Genomic DNA, 14,645 nt, shown 5'->3' with positions numbered 1-14,645 from the left:
GAGCTCCCTGTCATCCCTCTCAACCAACACTTCTTCCAAAAGGAACAACTTAGGATTTTGGCATTTGAGTTCGGGGCATAATAACCAAGCCCTTTCTCCCTCATTTCCTTCATTTGTTGTTGGTTTATTTTTTGGATTGGTAATGGTTTTTTTAAGTTCGTTCTATTTGGATCTATATGGCTGGTATTTGGTGTTCTGAGGATTCTTGGGTTAGGTGAGTATGATATATTGGATCTTGGGTTTTTTCTGGCTATGTAAATGTTTTCTTCTTGTAGTTTGGCCAGGCTATAAGCATTAGTTAAGCTAGTAGGATTAAACATCCTTATTGGTACCCTCACTTCATCCTTCAACCCAGTTAGGAAACAACTAAGTTTGTAATCATCTGATAAGCCCCTCAACCTGTTGGCTAGTGCTTCAAACTTAGCTTTGTATTCCTTTACAAGCCCTGTTTGTCTAAGTCTGGTTAGGGATTCCATAGGATCATCGTATGCATTAGGACCAAATCTAATCAACAAGTCCTTAATAAATGAGTCCCAATCATGCAATTGGCCCAAGTCTTCCAAATTTTGGAACCACACCAAGGCTTTCCCTCCATGTGGAAAGATGCCAGTCTGTTGCGATATTGGGGTAAAGTATTATGAAATACAAATAATTGGTTCACCTTGTAAATCCAGCTTGCAGGATCCTCTCCATGGAAGGTGGGAAACTCGAGGCGCATTGTACGAGCCTAGATCTCACCCATTGACTACTGATCTCTGAATCCTCCTGCTGATGATTCACCTTAGGAGTTGTTATGGTGGTTCTTTTGCAGCTCTATTGTGAACACTGCCAACTGCTGCACAATGGAGTCATTCTGCCTCTTCAACGCCATCATTTCAGTTTCCAGATTTTGGTACTAAAAGTCTGTGGGTTTCTTCAGGGCAGTGAGCCCATCTTGTAATTGATTAAGCCTTATACCTTCTGCCATTGTTGTTTTTTTGTTTTTCTTTTGCATACAGAGATTGGTGTCTCTCTGATACTAGAATTGTAACACATCACTGCTATTTGCTAGAATTTTACAAATGTAATACTCACTTCGAGGGGAGTGGTCCTCCAAAAAGAGACGAGAGAAAAAAAGAGATAGAAGAAAAATACTGTTTGATTATGATCTTCCATTCCCATTACACGTTTCACGGCTTATATTCCATCTGACAAAAACTACTTTGACTCCTGTGTGATTCACTACAGTGAATACAATTTTAAAGACTTACTACGGATTGGACTAAACATAAAGACTGCGTTTGAAATTTGGCTAAACATATTGAAGCCCAACCCAACAATAATTGGGTTAAATGGACTAAGGCCTGACTGACTTTATTAAACATAGAATCGTTCTTAAAAAGATACCCACTGGGCCACGACAAGCCTAGCCTGACAGGGCCCACTACTAGCGCCAACCTTCAACTTCTAGGTTACACTTCAATCCCCTTCACTTCTGCCTTTCCCTTCTCGAGTCTTGTACTGCCATCATCCTCACCTCCTAACCCTAAGGCACCTATCAACTTGTTACAGAATATGTTCAAATTATAAGGGTTGCTTTATGGAGAGAATAATTTCTTTGGTGAAATTGTATTATGAGTACTATAATTTTGAGTTAGGAGAAGAAAAAATTTGTTTTGGGTACTCAGTTTAATGTCACGAGCAGATTAATTGGATGATGGATGGCAAATTAGAAGAATTGATTTATTAATTGATAGTATGTGCTTAAATAGAAATTGAATTGGTATTAAGTGTGCATTGAATTAGGTGATTATCTTTGCTGCTAGGAGCTACATTGAAATAGGTGATTAACTTGTTTTTGCCCTTTACTTGTATAGTCATTGTTGTGTAAATTGAATGGTTGAGTCCAAAAACGGAGAGGAAAATTGATGTTATCTATGCTTGCTAGTATTATATGCATTGTGGCAATATTAGCTTGTTATTTTAGTTCTATTCACCATTGCCTTGACATAATTGATTTTATAGCAAAAAGAGACTTGTAGCAAGCACTTAAAATGGGTTTGAATGAGTTAATGGACATACCCAATTTGGTAGAAGTGCTTACCTTGAATTAGGACCGTGGCTTAAAGAGCTTTTCAGAGGTTCTGACTCATCAACAAAATATTAGGTTGATATTAAGAGATTTCAACTAATTTAAAAAAATGGTATTTTTTTCATCTCGTGGGATCTCACACATAAAATTCATCATAGCTTGATATTACAAAATTGCACAAAAGCTTCTAATGGATCTACTTCCCATGGGTTTGAAAATACGGAGTGCCACAACCAGGACCTATTGTGTGGGCTCCGACATTATGAAGTTTTGTCCCTTTTCCTTGAAAATATACGATATTTATCAGGCTTTAGATCTAATCACCAAGTCTTGGCAGTTGTTCTTAAATCATGTGCTACTCTCTTAGCCATTAAATTTGGGAAAACTCTTCATTATTACATTGTGAAGCAGGGCCATCTTACCTGCCATGCTATATATAAAGCTCTGTTTAACATGTATGCGAAATGCGACGTGCTTGATGATTGCTAGAGGCTGTTTAGTCAAATTGGCAACTCTGATCCTATCACTTGGAATATCATTCTCTCTAGATTTTTTGGGTCCCGAATGTATGATGTGGAGGTGATGAGAGTGTATGATGTTATGCACAAAGGTGGTGAAGCTAAACCTAGCTCTATCACTATTGCTACCATTCTTCTAGTGTGTGCATTGTTATTAGAACTCAATACGGGGAAGTGTTTGCACTCTTATGTGATTAAATTTGAACTGGACACAGATACCCTTGTTGGGAATGCTCTGATATCAATGTATGTAAAATGTCGACTAGTTTGTGATGATGCCTATGCTGCGTTTAGTAGCATGAATCATAAAGATGTTCTTTCATGGAATGCAATTATTGTAGGGTTTGCTGAGAATAAGTTAACGGGCAATGCATTCAAATTGTTCCAATGGATGTTGGAAGGACTAGTGGAAGTTGAAAAATCAGAAAGATATTCGGCAATAATTACCAATATTGTATAGCTATAAATTAGACAATAATTAGTCAATGATTATAAATTAGGAATGTATCTTTATTAGGTAAACTAATTAGTTATTTTTTTCCAAGTTTAGATTTCTTGTAATTCCTATAAGTAGGAGCTCGTGTAAGTAAAAAATAATTCAATTTAATAAGGAAATTATTCCCAAACTATTATCTCCATTTTTATGGTATCAGAGCAGGCAATTGCTTGCTGACTCCTTTCCCATTTTATGTCTCAGCTATAGTACCATGTCTGATGTTTCAATTGAGTCTGTTGCAGTCTCACCATCCTCCTCTAATGCAAACCCGTCAAAAGGTAATGGAACCAACTTCGAGTCTCACTCTGTTCAAATTACCACTATCTGTTTGAATGGTAATAATTTTTTGTGATGGTTTCAATTGGTTCGCATGTATATTCGAGGGTGCGGGAAATGGACTATTTGACTAGTGAAAAAATAGCCCTTGTAGAAGATGATCCGACCTATGTGACTTGGGATGCTGAAAATTCCACGGTCATGACATGGCTTGTGAATTCCATGGAAGAGGATATTAGCTCTAACCATACGTGTTATCTAACGACACAAGAGCTTTAGGAGAATGTGAACCAAATGTATTCGGATTTGGGTAATCAATCTCAAATTTTTTAGTTAACTCTCAAACTTAGTGAGATGTATCAAGGAGAGGATAGTGTCACCAAGTATTTCAACTCTCTGAAACGGGTGTGGCAAGATCTCGATCTATTCAATACCTATGAATGGAAATATGTGGAAGATAGCCATCATCACAAGAAAATTGTGGAGGACAATCGGATTTTTAAATTTCTTATTGGCCTCAACATTGAATTTGATGAACTAAGGGGGAGAATTATTGGAAGACAGTCTCTTCCTTCAATTGGTGACGTCTTTTCGGAGGTAAGGAGAGAGGTGAGTCAAAGGAATGTGATGTTAGGCAATAAAGGACTTGGTATTGCTGTTGAAAGCCCTGCCTTAGTAGTTGTCAATGCAAATTCCAGCAAAGCCATCACTTACCAGCACATGAATGATGACAAATCACAGGCTTGGTGTGATTATAGCAACAAATTGCGCCACACCTGGGAGACTTGCTGGAAAATTCATCGCAAACTAGCAACTTGGAAAAACAACAAGCCTAATTTATAATCATTGACTAATTACTGCCTAAATTATAGCTATATAATCTTGGCAATTACTGCAGATTATCTTTCCAATTTTTCAACACTCCCTATCAAGCTGACTTGAAGATATCTTCCATAGTCAGCTTGTCCATTAAAACGTCAAGCTAGTTTTTAGAATCTGAATTTGGTCATGGCCGGATACCCGGATCCAGATCTGGTTGCACATCCCTAACCTATTTGACCCAAAAAATAATAATAAATAAAAGCATCTCTACCTATTCTTGACTATACATACCTTATTCCACCAAAGTTTCTTGGGGCAACGATTAGTTAGATCTTTAGTTGTAAGTAATAAGAAACTTTGCAATTTCTTTTAAATGTAATGTAAATAACTTTACAATAATTATCCAATATACAATAGTAGGGGTTGGGCAACCACAATTGCTACCAAATGTTTGTATCTTGGTGCTAAATAGTTAAAAGAAATGTAAAAGGAAAATATAGGAAATAAAGTTGGAACTAATAGAGTAGCCTAGATCCTATGTTTATTGGCCAGTAGATAACTACATGGTCAAAGAAAAAACAAATTGGAGCTAGCACTTTTATTGGCAAGTCTCTGAAGAGTGAGAATGATATAATAGATAAGATTGCACCAATTCTAAATGAGTTGTTGTTGTTGATGAAGATCTTTTACTCCACAACCTTGGATAGAAAAAGGAGTCAAAGCATCAAGCTCGGTTGCACAATGTAGTGTCATGAGACTTCCACATTCTCTTGAGAAGATATATCTAGCTCTCCTAAGACGGAGAATTCTAGGAGAAAAAACATAAAAAGTTCTATAATATTGACTTTTAAGCCTTGGAAGGGAAAGAGAGAGAAGTATGAAGGAGAACGAGTCAAAGCTCCTCCCTCTAATTAGATATGCACCTTATGTAGATAAACGAAAGATGGGTTTAGAGAGAGGAGCAGACACAATAAAACAAAATAGTTATTCTATTAACAAGTTGTGGCACCCTCAATCTCCACTTGTGATTTAGCAAAAAGTCAAGATGTTGGAATGTGCACCTCACGGGTCACACCCCTTGCAATTGTGATAATCTTATGAGCTCGTATACTTAGCATGAAAATTCGCAGTGGAAAAATATAAAGGGCACAAATATTATCTACTTATACCAATACCAGAAAAAAATACTAAAACATTAACCTCAACATCATATACTATCCATAAGTCACACTGTCTTCACATCACAATGTCTTTACAACCATAAACGATCCATCATAGTCATTAAAACAAACAAAAATGGTCAAGTACAGGACAATAACCCGAATGGGGACATGCCCCCATGTTACTCTTCAGGCTGTATTACGTCTTCTTGCACTTGCACGCCCTTACCTACATCAAAGTCTATAGTTTCGATGAGTGAGATCATAGTAAGACTACTATGGCAAGATTTAAAGAAATCTTAGTAAGTTATAATCAATGACTAAACATAAAATGCATGTGATGATAATGAATAATGCAAGTATGAAGCATAAGGAAATCTGAGCAATAATGCATACTTATTGAGCATACCTTATTCTGCTTCAGGGGGATATAGTGCCCCGTTCAACATGCTTATATATGCATTTAAGAATCAAACAACACAGAAATCGAGCAACATAAAGTAATGATTATCTTACGAGCAACATAAATATTTTCAAGCAACAAATGGATATATCTTTTAACGTACAGTCATAAACTTAAAACATATGATTTTATCTTTCATACTCCCCTTCAAGGTGGAGAATAAATGTTGGAAAGACCCATCTTGCGCAACAAGGTAGAAAATGCAGTAAAGCCAAAAGGCTTGGTTAAGACATCTGCTAATTGATTAGCAGAAGAAACATGTAACGCTCGTATAAGGCCGGCTTGAAGCTTCTTGCATACAAGGTGGCAATTAATTTCTCTCAATGTGTTTTGTACGCTCGTAGAACACATGATTAGTAGCTATATGGAGTGTGTCTTGATTGTCACAAAATAGGAGTGCAGGCTGTGAATGGGAGATTGAGAAATTAAGTAGTAAATATCAAAGCCAAGACAATTCACAAATAGCCAAAGCTCTTGCCCTATACTCTGCCTTAGTAGAAGAATGAGAAATTGTATGTTGCCTTTTAGATTTCAGGCCAAAAGTGAGTCACTAAGGAACACACAAATCATGTGATGGAATGCCAAGAGTCGGGACGAGCTACCCAATCAAAATCTGCAAACCCTTTAAGATGAATAGTTGAAGTAGAAGGAAAGAATAGGCATTGGCTAGGAGAAGCTTTAATGTAACACAAAATGCAATGAATTGCATGTAAGTGGGAATCACGTGGCTGATCAAGAAACTGGCTCAAAGCTTGGACATAATAGGTGAGATCAGGTTTGGTGAGATTCAAATACAACAATCTTCCAATGAGTTGACGATAAACACTGGGATCAGAAAGTAGTACACCATCTGATTTAGTAAGATGTAAATTGTGTTCTATTGGAAAACTGACTGGCTTAGCCCCAAGAAAACTAGTATCATTGAAAATATCCAATGCATACTTATGTTGACAAAGAGAAATACCCTTAGTGGAACGAGCAACTTCAAGGCTTAAGAAAAACTTGAAAAGGCCTATGTAACGCTCCAAACCCAAAACCATAAACAGACACAGTTCCGCCTATATTTTAAAACTTTCTTTTTGTTTACAAATATATTTCAAATTCACAACTTCCAAACTATTCACAACTGTAAACAATGATCCTCAAAAACTCATTCACAAGTTCGGCTAGAGCCATTAAGTTCTAAATAATTACAATACAAATCAAAATTTTGAATTTCGTACCGTACTGACCTTAATGGCCGAAATATACCCTTTTGTGGAGTAGTTGTTATAGAGAAGGGTATAGTTTCGTATCAGTTAGAATTTCGGTTGTTTCGGCCCGTACCGGCCTATATTTCGGCCCAAACCGGCCGATATTTCCGCTTTTACTTTTTTTTTTATTCATTTCTTCAAACAACAAGCTCATTTTTTGACCCCCCCAATTCAGACCAGACTATTTATAATTTATATATTTATTTATAATTTATTCATATATAGACTATTATTTTGGAATATAATTTATATATATATAATTTATTCATATATAGACTATTTCGAAACGGTATTCGAAACGGTACCGGTATCAAAATATTTCATTTCAATGCCTTGACCGAAATTGTCACCGATAAGGTATTCAAAACATTAATACAAATACTCTAACAAAAATTATAAAATAACTAAAATATGACCACAAGAAACCTCTCTGTACAACCAAAACCATCTTCATGCAACAAAGCATCAATCCCCAAAACTTCCAACCTCAAATGACAAAACCAAGTCCACTCTGGAATCTTAGGATCAAAAGTTATCACTTCAAATGAAGGAACTTTCTACAATTCTGAAAAATATGTGAAATAAAGTGGTGAGCTGCCACGTGCTCAGTAAGTAGCAATTTAATGGGTTGTGGTAGTTGACAGTTTTCTTGACTATAAGAAAGTGAAAAAATTTCTAATAAAATGATGTAAACAATAAAATTTTATCTCAACAATATATTCAGCCAAATGTCATATTCAAGGCCATCATAATCTGTTAATTTCTACTCTAAAAATGATCTTACTTAACTCTAAAATTTCACACAATCATTAATAACATGAATTTAAACTTGTTCTAAAAGATGATTCTCCAAAATTGATAAATTCCTAATTTCTAGGTTGCAAATACGCTGCGGACAACACGTACACCAATCTCTATCCCCTTATTAATTCAACCTAAATAGTGTCTACACTCAACCATCAAACAGTGACATAAACATAAATTAATTCTAACTAATACCCACAAGTAACACTTGAATATTAAATTCATCTTCAACACATCCTAACAACATAATCAACTAAGCACATTCTCAACAATTTACAACACCAAGGCTTAACAAATTTCATATTCAAAATTCATTAAACCTACTATTTATGAAGGATGAGAATTTACCTAATAGTGTCATTTGTGGTGATGAAACAAAAAGGAGTAGTGGTTATAGGTGGAGGTTACACACAGAAAGAGAGAGAAAATATATATATGTACAGTTTAGAGAGAGAGAAAGAGAGTAAAAAAATAAAAATAATATATATGTATATATACAGAAGTTTAGAGAGAGAGAGAGAGAGATGATGGTGAGGGATTGGGAGAATCAGGGAAAAAGATAAGGTTGGGAGAGAATGGGTCTGAAAGGGGGTAGAGAGATAAAGATTAATACGGAGTATTGAAAGAGAGAGGTAGGGTGGATTGAGAGAAGAGATGATGGGGGGAGGGGTTTTGTCGATGAGAGAGAATCACACAATAGGGGGGATTATGGGAAGGAAGGAGAAGGGGTGGGGGAAAAAGAAAAGGAAAAAAGGTTGGGCTGGGTGGGCTGGGCTTTTGGGCTTGGGTTATTACAGCCTAAGTCTTTGAGCTTAAACTGGGAAAGCATAAAAACTTTCAATGCAGAAACAACAACATCATCATTACTTGCAATAACAATGTCATCAAAATATACTAAAAGACAATGAATGAAGAACCCTGAGTTCGTGTAAACAAGGAATAATCATTCCTGGACTGAGAAAAATCATAACGGAGCAAGGTAGCAAAAAACTTTGAAAACCATTGTTAAGAGGCTTGTTTCAAGCTATAAAGAGACTTGTTAAGTTTATAAACACGGGACTCCCCCTTACAAGTAAATTCGGCAGGAAAAGTCATGTAAACTTCTTCATATAAAGAACCATGTAAAAATGCATTGTTAACATCCAATTGGACTAAAGATCAACCATGGATGGTAGCAAGTGCAAGTAAACAGTAAACAATAACCATCTTGGCTACAAGAGAGAAAGTTCAAAGACAATCTAAACCTTTGTGCTATGTATAACCTTTTGCAACAAACCTCACCTTATACTGTTCAATAGAACCATTTGACTTATATTTGATCTTATAGACCCATTTATAGCCAATAGGGTGCTTATCAGCAGACAAAGAAGTAATAGACCAAGTATTATTTTCTTTTAAAGCTGCTATTTCAACTGTCATTGCCTCTTTCCAATGAGAAATTTTCATTGCTTGAATAAAAGAAGTAGGTCCTAAATTACTAGAGATAGTGAAAACAAAGGAGTTGTGAGTAGGTGAAAGCTTGGAATAATAAATAGAATAGAGATAGGATATGGTTTACCTGATCCAGCATACAAAGAAGGAAAATAACTTGGGATAGAACTAGAGACATTATGGCAATATGCAGATAGCCAGGTGGATGATGTAACCTAGAGGATCTTCGAGATGGTGATGGCAGAGTAGATGGAGAAAGATTAGAACTGGAAGAAGGAATAAGACTGTAAGTAACTTGAACATCAATAAGAGGATGAGGCAAAACAGAATGTCCAGAAGAATGAGCAGAAATATGAGTGTGAAAATTATGATTAGGAAAGATGTATTCATGAAAAATGACATCTCAAGATATGAAAACATAGTTATGAACCAGATCAAATAACTTGTATCATTTGACACTCTAAGGATATCCAATGAAAAGACAAGGTGCAGCTCGTGCATCAAACTTAGATCAAAGATAAGAAATAGTAGATGCATAGCCCAAACACCTTGTGATGTGAATAAAAAAGAAGTTTATTGTATAAAAGTTCATATGGAGATTTGTTAGACAAAGTAGGAGTTAAAAGATGATTGATTAAGTGAGCAGTAGTTAAAATACACTCACCCCAGAAAGAAAGAGGTAGATTAGCTTGAAATCTCAATGATCTAGCAACATTGAGAAGATGTTGATGCTTCTTTTCTACCGCAGAATTTTGTTGAGAGGTAAAAACACAACTACGATGATGAATTATACCCTTAAGAGTAAAGAAATCAGACGTCTCAAATTCTTTACCATTATTTGTCTGAATGATTTGGATTTTGGTGTGAAACTGAGTCTCAACAAAGGCAAAGAAGGACCAAAGTAAAGGTCTAGTATCTTATTTAGTTTTCATCAGATAAACCCAAGTAGTCCGTGAATAATCATCAAAGATTGACAAAAAATAATGAAAACCATCAAATGTAAGAGTGGAGAATGGACCCTAAATATCACAGTGGACTAAGGTAAAAATGGAAAGAGCAGTATGATCACTGTGAGGAAAAGGTAATCGTTTTTGTTTAGCAACATGACATATATGACAATGAACTATTTTATTACATGATGAAGGAATATCATAAATAAGTTTATGTAAAACATCCAACTTAGAGTAAAAAGGATGACTCAATCTAATATGACAAAGATCGACATGATTTTTTTATTAATGGAAACATAGTATTAGAGACGGTAGAAACAACAGGTGGAAAGAAAGAAGAAGGCTGTTGTAGAACATACAAATTGCCTCATTTTATACCCAAGTCAATCGTCCTCCAATGGATGAGGTCTTGAAGAAAATAATAATCGGAAAGAAAAAGGAAAAAGCAAGAAAATGAAGAAGTAAGTAAGTTTGCTAACAGATAGTAAATTGAATCGAAAGGATGGTACACATAAAATATCTGTAAGAATTAAAGATTCTGAGAGTTTTACAATTCCAACATGAGTAACATTTATAGTAGAACCATAGGCAATGTAAAAGTAATATAGACTGCATAAGTAATTGTAGTGAAAAAATAAATGGAAGAAATGATATGGTCGGTAGCACCTGTACCAATGATCCAAGTACTAGAAGGAAGTTTAGTGTCAAAAAATTGATTTAAACAAAACACAGAGTGAGATATACCTGAAAGAGGTTGAGAGGAAGTAGAATCAGATACTACATTAGCAGCATGTAGACTAGAAGATTCAGAATTAAGCAATGATTTGTTGGAATTGAGAAATGGTAACAGTTGTTGACATTGCTTTGGAGAAATAGGCAATTGAGGTATAACTGTTGTTGAAGAGAAAGATCTAGGCTCTTGAGACTCTTAAACAACCTGATTTGCAGCTAGTGAGTTCTTGAACTTTGAGTGAAAACTGGGAGGCTAGCCATGCAATTTGTAGTACTTATCAACAGTATGACCAACAATACCAGAACAAAGTGGTCGATCTTTACGAGTATAATATTTACCATAAACAAATTTGGAAACATTTGCTTAGTGAATATAACAGCAGACTCAAAAGTAGGAGTCGAAATAAAGAGTTGTTGTTTTTCTTCTTGTAAAACAAGAGAAAAAACCTTGTTAATTGGTGGTAAAGGATCCATTAACAAGATCTAATATTGATTGTGTTATTCACTAATTACAACACATGTCCACTATATATATGTACTGGAGAGTAAACAAACTAAATAATTTGTACACGTGGATAACAAACAAGCTAACCCAGTCATAAACTTAAAACATGCAATTTTATCTTTGATAATAGAGAAAATGTGAATATTCAAGATAACACAAAGAGCACAAGGTCAAGAATTCAAAACAAACAATATCTCCACACTCATCCATGCACATTGTAAGCACAGTCAAAGGAGTCACTTACCTTGAGCACAAGGTTTGATCTTTGGTGCGTTGGCTTCAAGTAGTTCAATGATGACCTCGAGCACCTAGGTGCGAGAGTTTAAAGCTTTAAAGATCTATGATTTCCCTTTCTGGAAAGTAAGTTAGAACTTAGAGAGAGAGAGAGAGTTAGCTTTGGGTAACTTTGAGAGGAAGAGAGAGCTTCGAAGACCATAAGTGAAAGAAAAATGATGGCAAGTGAGATAAATAAAAGGGAATTAGCATTGACATGGGTTCCCTATCACGAGTCACGAGGATTGGTCCCTTGATTAGCAAGTTTCCAACTGCCCAAGTGTATGACAGATTGAGGGGGTGGCAGTAATCATAATGGTACACCTTGCTACGCAAGCTTAGACAAGGAGAGATGAGCTCATCGAGTAGGATTGGTCCTCCAGTCTACTGCTTGTGACTGTTGTACATGTGGTGGTAAAGTTACTGACACTAGCTACGCATGGTCGGGCGGCATGTGAGTTCTTGAGTCTTCTCGAAACGGTGTCGTGTTAGCAGGGATTGAGGGTTCCTTGAGAGTGCTTGCACATTTTCAAGTACTTGGTCAGGTTTCGAGAACTTGCTCAAGCCTTTCCCAAATGGTATGGTGAAGCAAATTCTGAGCACTTGCTCAACTTCACATCATAGCACGGGAATGAATTCTGAACTTCAGCTTGGATAGGACGTACAACAGGAATGTGTTCCAAGTAATTGTTAGGACTCATATCGCTTTGCTAGTAAAGCGTGTTTTGAATACCAACTCGCCTATGTTTACATGCCCATTACTTCACTTACCCAAATTTGCTCGCTCGATACTTTGCTCACACTCTTTCGTGTATTGCTTGCCTCATGCTAATCCTGCCTATTATTTGCTTTTCCAAATGCTTTGCTTGCCTTCTTAGTTTGCCTAGTACTTGCTTGTTCGTTCCTTGCTTGACTAGCACCGTGCTTGCCTACCCATAGCTCACCCTTTGTTTTGTTCATATTCCTAGCTTGTTCTCACCATGCTCGCCCGATTTCTCTTTCCCTCAAAATGTGACCCCAAGGAACATATGTCATCACTATGCGGGGATATTCCCGCCTATATGTAATGTGGTTTCTCACAAGAATCAGTGTGAAAAACACATTATCCATATCATTGATGTGACACGATTTGATTTGCAAAATTTAAACTTCTAAATTATTCTTACAAATTAAATTCTACCATATCAATAGTGTGCATTATGTGTACTCCACACCGGCTTATTAATAGAATTTTTCAAAACAAAATTCTATAGTGATTTTTAGTACCTTGAAATTTTCACTTAACATTTAGATACAAGTTATAGGTTATTTTTTATTCTTAACATTTAGATATAACTTATTGAAGTGTTGAATTGTGTAACATGTTTTTTACAAAAAAAAAACGTACTTACCAACCAAGGTCGCGATGTAAAATTAATACCTTGATAGCATCAAATCTTCTCATGGAGAAAATTATTGGTCAATGCTTTTTCATCTGTGTCTTTGCTTGTTTATCTACTTGCCATTCGAGTTTTGCCCCTATTATGTATTGTAAAGAACGAAATCCTAGAGAGGAGATGAAAGGGCAGAGCCCTAAGGGGAGAAGAAGAGTCTCAAAGCTTGAGGGAAAAGAGAAAATATTATTTCTGTAAAATTTATAGTCCGAATAGAATGAATTGAAATAATAATACAAGTCCTATTTATACTATGTACAAAAAGCAATCAGCATTACACTTGTACAAATAGTCGAAAATACACATACAAAAGAGAATACTACAAGTTACATTGACACGTGTAAAAGGACTATAAAGTATAAAATATATATGTAATACCCCCCTTCAAGATTGAGAGTAGATGGAATGAACTCCCATCTTGGTGACTAAATTCTGAAACTGTTGGAGGCCAAGTGGTTTGGTTAAGACATTAGCAAGTTGATGATGAGAAGCCAGATGGAAGGTCTTGATAATTCCAGCTTGGATTTGTCAGGGATGAAGTGGCAGTCTATTTCTATATGCTTCGTCCGTTCATGAAAAACAGGGTTTGGAGCAATGTGTAAAGCAACCTGACTATCACAAAAAAGTTGAACATTGTTAGAATGTGACTGCCAAAATCATAAAGAAGTGTAAGAAACCAAATGATTTCACAAGTGGTGGATGCCATTGAACGATATTCAGTTTCTACTGAAGAATAAGAAACAGTTGATTGTTTCTTGGTCTTCCAGGAAACTAGAGTCTCCAAGAAAAACACAATAACCATCGGTAGAACGTCGAGTGTTAGGGCAAGAAGCCCAATCTAAATCTTCAAAGGCTTTGAGGGAGAATTAACAACTGAAAAGAAGAGACCATGACCAAGGGTGCTCTTAACATACTGCAAAACTCTATAAGCTGCTGTAAGATGAGGCTCCCTGGGCTAAGCCATATATTGACTCAACCTATACACTGAGTAAGATAAATCAAGTCAAGTCAATGTAAGGTAAAGAAGTCTCCCAATAAGTCTACGATAGACAGTTGGATCAGGGAGTAAAACTTCATCATCTTTACCTAATTTAATATTTTGCTCCATGGGAAAAGAGGCTGATTTAGAAACAAGCAAACCAACATATTGAAGAATTTCTAAAGAATACTTTCTTTGGCATAAAGAAATGCCTGCAAGAGATCTAGCCACTTCCAAACTAAGAAAATATTTGAGTTGGTCAAGGTCCTTAAGCTTGAATTTATCATTAAGCAAGAACTTCAAATGCTCCATAGAATTCACATCATTTCTAGCTATGAGAATATCATCAACATAAACAATAAGTGCAATAAAGGAAGAACTCGAGGACTTGGTGAAGAGAAAATAATCAACATTGGATTATACAAAGCCCAAATCAAGAATAGAAGAGGAGAACTTGGAAAACCATTGTCTGGAAGTTT

Source organism: Juglans microcarpa x Juglans regia, chromosome 8D, assembly GCF_004785595.1.
Source record: "Juglans microcarpa x Juglans regia isolate MS1-56 chromosome 8D, Jm3101_v1.0, whole genome shotgun sequence".
NCBI lineage: Eukaryota > Viridiplantae > Streptophyta > Magnoliopsida > Fagales > Juglandaceae > Juglans > Juglans microcarpa x Juglans regia.
This window is presented reverse-complemented; position numbering follows the sequence as displayed.